Source organism: Cervus canadensis, chromosome 4, assembly GCF_019320065.1.
Source record: "Cervus canadensis isolate Bull #8, Minnesota chromosome 4, ASM1932006v1, whole genome shotgun sequence".
NCBI classification, from domain to species: Eukaryota; Metazoa; Chordata; class Mammalia; order Artiodactyla; family Cervidae; genus Cervus; species Cervus canadensis.
The window spans coordinates 1260391-1266224 of NC_057389.1; positions in this window are offsets into that span (position 1 = coordinate 1260391).

A 5834-nucleotide genomic window follows, 5' to 3' on the forward strand; every position below is an offset into this window, starting at 1 on the left:
TTCTCTAGGTAGCTCCTTGTAAATCTATACCAATTTTATACACAAATGGCTATAGTTCAACTTTCTCAACTGAGTATTTTGTGAAAGTACAAGATGATCTTGGATGAAAAAAACTGAACTTTTACAATTCAGTAAATTCTTAAGAATTATTTAAGTCTTTCTTCACTGTTTTGAATCATAATACAGTTTCTGATCATATCCCTGCTATCAATTTCTGATCCTATAAAAAGAAACAATGGGATAGACAACCTATTTCATCTATAAATAGATATCAGATTATTTCTGCTCCCTCAGAATTTCTGTTTTCCAACAGATAATTGTAATTCTCAGTTACTAGGGCTAGGCAGGTGACAGAGCACATTCCACTACAAAACAGCGTGGAATGGTTTTATGTCCTAGTTCCATTTTTCTGTGGTCAAAATGATAATATATTTTTTAGAAGAACTAGCTTCTTAGCTTCCAGCCATGGCTAAGTAGACAAATGCTCTGTTCTATGTTTATGTCATAGAAACCAAGTGTGGTTTCAAGAAGAAACAAACTTTCCAGTCAATTGTTGTTGGAAGAGATAACTATCAATAATTCACAATAAAACCATGGCTGATATCAGACACTTAGGATTCACATGGGCAATAAAAGTAAAGGTTAACACTATGTAAACTGCATGCTATGCTCCAGGCAGTAAATTCAGTTCAGTTCAGTTCAGTCGCTCAGTCGTGTCTGACTCTTTGCGACTCCATGAATAGCAGCACACCAGGCCTCCCTGTCCATCACCAGCTCCTGGAGTCTACCCAAACCCATGTTCACCGAGTCGGTGATGCCATCCAACCATCTCATCTTCTGTCGTCCCCTTCTGCTCCTGCCCCCAATCCCTACCAGCATCAGGGTGTTTTCCAATGAGTCAACTCTTTGCATGAGGTGGCCAAAGTATTGGAGTTTTAGCTTCAATATCAGTCCTTCCAACGAACATTCAGGACTGATCTTGGATTGCCATCTTTAGGATGGACTGGTTGAATTTCCTTGCAGTCCAAGGGACTCTCAAGAGTCTTCTCCAACATCACAGTTCAAAAGCATCAATTCTTTGGCACTCAGCTTTCTTCACAGTCCAACTCTCACATCCAGACATGACCACTGGAAAAACCATAGCCTTGACTAGATGAACCTTTGTTGGCAAAGTTATGTCTCTGCTTTTTAATATGCTATCTAGGTTGTACATAACTTTCCTTCCAAGGAGTAAGCATCTTTTAATTTCATGGCTGAAATCACCATCTGCAGTGATTTTGGAGCCCCCCCAAAATAAAATCGCCACTGTTTCCACTGTTTCCCCATCTATTTGCCATGAAGTGATGGGACCAGATGCCATGATCTTAGTTTTCTGAATGTTGAGCTTTAAGCCAACTTTTTCACTCTCCTCTTTCACTTTCATCAAGAGGCTTTCTAGTTCCTCTTCACTTTCTGCCATAAGGGTGGTGTCATCTGCATATTTGAGGTTATTGATATTTCTCCCAGCAATCTTGATTCCAGCTTGTGTTTCCTCCAGCCCAGCATTTCTCATGATGTACTCTGCATATAAGTTAAATAAGAACTCTATTAAACAGGTCAAATGTGAAGGCACATTTGACAATTTACTCATCTGAAGGTAAAGATTTCTGTCCAAAATCGATCACTATATAGATACTGTCTTAATCTGGGTTGCTATTAATAGAATATCATAGATGGGGTGGCTTAATAATAGACATTTATTCCTCACAGTGCTTTAGGCTGGAAGTCCAAGGTAGAGCAAGCAGATCTGGTATCTGGTGAAGACTCTCTTCCTTTTTCACAGGTGGCTGTCTTCCCTTGTATCCACCATGGCAGAGAGTAAAGAGAGAGGAAACTAGCTCTCTCTTGTCTCTTCTTAGAGACTAACCCCATTAAGAAGGCCCAGTGATCAGTGCAAAGAAATAGAGGAAAACAACAGAATGGGAAAGACTAGAGTCTCTTCAAGAAAATTAGAGATACCAAGGGAACATTTCATGCAAAGATGGGCCCAATAAAGGACAGAAATGGTATGAACCTAACAGAAGCAGAAGATATTAAGAAGAGGTGGCAAGAATACACAGAAGAACTGTACAAAAAAGATCTTCATGACCCAGATAATCATGAAGGTGTGATCACTCACACTCACCTAGAGCCAGACATCCTGGAATGTGAAGTCAAGTGGGCCTTAGGAAGCATCACTATGAACAAAGCTAGTGGAGGTGATGAAATTCTAGTTGAGCTATTTCAAATTCTAAAAGATGACGCTGTGAAAGTGCTGCACTCAATATGCCAGCAAATTGGGAAAACTCAGCAGTGGCCACAGGACTGGAAAAGGTCAGTTTTCATTCCAATCCCAAAGCAAGGCAATCCCAAAGAATGCTCAAACTACTGCACAACTGCACTCATCTCACACACTAGCAAAGTAATGCCCAAGATTCTCCAAGCCAGGCTTCAGCAATACATGAACTGTGTGTGAACTTCCAGATGTTCAAGCTGGCTTTAGAAAAGGCAGAGGAACCAGAGATCAAATTGCCAACATCCACTGGATCATTGAAAAAACAAGAGAGTTCCAGAAAAACATCTATTTCTGCTTTATTGACTATGCCAAAGCCTTTGACTGGGTGGATCACAATAAACTGTGGAAAATTCTGAAAGAGACGGGAATACCAGACCACCTGACCTGCCTCTTGAGAAATCTGTATGCAGGTCAGGAAGCAACAGTTAAAACTGGACATAGAACAACAGACTGGTTCCAAATAGGAAAAGGAGTACGTCAAGGCTGTACATTGTCACCCTGCTTATTTAACTTATATGCAGAGTACATCATGAGAAACACTGGGCTGGATGAAGCACAAGCTGCAATCACGATTGCCGGGAGAAATATCAATAACCTCAGATATGCAGATGACACCACCCTTATGGCAGAAAGTGAAGAGGAACTAAAGAGCCTCTTGATGAAAGTGAAAGAGGAGAGTGAAAACATTGGCTTAAAGCTCAACATTCAGAAAACTAAGATCGTGGCATCTGGTCCCATCACTTCATGGGAAATAGATGGGGAGACAGTGTCAGACTTAATTTTTTTGGTCTCCAAAATCACTGCAGATGGTGATTTCAGCCATGAAATTAAAAGATGCTTACTCCTTGGAAGGAAAGTTATGACCAACCTAGAGAGCATATTAAAAACCAGAGACATTAGTTTGCCAACAAAGGTCCATCTAGTCAAGGCTATGGTTTTTCCAGTGGTCATGCATGGATGTGAGAGTTGGACCATAAAGAAAGCTAAGTACTGAAGAATTGATGCTTTTGAACTGTGGTGTTGGAGAAGACTCTTGAGAGTCCCTTGGACTGCAAGGAGATCCAACCAGTCCATCCTAAAGGAGATCAGTCCTGGGTGTTCATTGGAAGGACTGATGCTGAAGCTGAAACTCCAATACTTTGGCCACCTGATGTGAAGAGCTGACTCAGTTGAAAAGACCCTGATGCTGGGAGGGATTGGGGGCAGGAGGAGAAGGGGACGACAGAGGATGAGATGGTTGGATGGCATCACTGACTCAATGGACATGAGTTTGAGTAAACTCCGGGAGTTGGTGATGGACAGGGAGGCCCGGCGTGCTGTGGTCCATTGGGTTGCAAAGAGTCGGACACAACTGAGCGACTGAACTGAACTGAATCATTTAAGGCTCCATCCCTTGACACCATCACACTGGCGGAGGTGTTGGGGGGTGGTTTAGGATTTCATCACATGTATTTGGGGGAAACACAACTATTCAGTCCATAACAGTTGCTCTAGGGCATGGATTGGCTTCAGGAATGTTATTTGTGGTGTCACGTGAAGGTGCCCAGTTAGTGACAACTGACTTCAGCTGGCCATATTCCAGGCCTGAGTGTTTTCTTTTCTATTGCATGGATGCTTGTTTTTTTTAGGATTTTTGGTGTCCTGATAAACAATAACTGTTAAGAAGAGTACCCACACTTGCAAATACAGCAAAAAAAAAAAAAAAAAAAAATCACTTCATGCCTTTTGAAAGTTTTCTGTCTAAGAAGCTATGATATCTAACAAGGGTAATCTGATATATGGAAAGATGACTTGGACATGTTATCTACTTTTGATTAATGCCCTGATTCTGTAAAGCTATTTATTTACTTGGAAAAGATAAGTTACATTTTTTTTTTGTCCTGTAGAGATGCAACTAATTTCTTTTCAGAAGAAATGATATCCCAAAGTTTGAAATTTATTGCTCTATAGAACATTGGCTAGTTTTGTATCTAGCTGAGAAACTGGTCTTAGCTGTCTTTTACTTTCTTCAGTCTCTTACATCCTCTTTGAACCAGCTTTACTTTCCTGGTATTTCCATCATTAATTAGTGAACTGTATCTTTCCTGTGTATTCATCACATATTTGTATGAATTACATATATTTTAAAATTATATTTTATCATACCTCTCTTCCCCACCCTACTGCAAATTAGAAAACATAAAAGTTTAGCAAAACTGATATGTTTAAAGATAATACACTCAAAATATCTACTTTCTTTACTGGAAAATTTGACTGTATAACATAGCTTTAGAGCGGAAGCCAAACAGTCTTGTCATTATTTCACTGGTGAATTTAACTCACTTATTCATGCACTTCCTGGCAGAACTGGACAGCTTCAGCCCTCTGTCTCACCTCTCCAAAGGCAGGTCACTTTTACCATGTGGCAGACTGTAGATAGTAACACCCTCTAAAGGCTGAGGAACGGAAAGAAAAGCTGAGCTGAATGTGCACAACATCTCCTCCCATATCCATCAACCAAGTAAGTCGTTCATCCTTCCCTGGGGAGGAGTTAAAGAACAGAAGTTCGATGCATGAGACAGGGTGCTCGGGGTTGGTGCACTGGGATGACCCAGAGGGATGGGATGGGGAGGGAGGTCGGGGCGGGGATTGGGATGGGGAACACATGTACACCCATGGCGGATTCAAGTCAATGTATGGCAAAACCAATACAATATTGTAAAGTAAAATAATAAATAAATAAATAAATAAAAAAGAGCAGGAGAGAAGAGGCCAGAAATGAGGACAGAAAGTTAAATCACTGCTGCCACAGTTCAGTGCCTCTGATTACCCTATTCCTCTGGGGAAACAGAGTGACCCTCCAGTTTGGAAAAAGCACAATCTGGGTCTTTGCCATAACGAATCAAGTGACTGCTACCTGCATGTTTAGCATCTTAACTCTAAACCAAGCAATAACAGAGAATACTTTCTATTGGGCCCTTGTAAGAGACATCAACCAATTCATATAATATCAAAAGAAGTAAGTTTTATTCAACTTTAACTTCAAGCAAAGTTGGTACACAAGACTGTGTTAAATGAACAAATAACTGAATAATGAGGCATAGGGTGCTATTTCAGCATATCAAGGGAAGCCAAAGTTTTTCTTAAAAGTAAAGTAGAGAGTCTAGTCGAAGAGCAGAGCACATGTCCGCACCATGGCAGCTAAGGAAGTAGTTTTTTGAAAGAATGGTGGCGAAATCAGCGTGGGGCTAAAAATTACGTCTGAAATATACTGATTTGATCCTTCCCTGCGCCTCTGAATTTCATCTAAATTATCCCAAATCAATCAGAATGAGTATCATTAAGGTCCTTCAGTAAAGGAGATGCCGCATGATCTCTTGGAATACAATTCCGTGTTCCCCAGATCTTACAGCTGAGAATATTTAGAAGTCCATGTGAAATCCTCTCTGCTCCAAAACAAATGCAATTTTATTTTCTCTTCAGAAAAGGAAAGAAGCTTTGTTAGAGAAATCTCCTCTTTATAAAATATATTCTTCTCTTT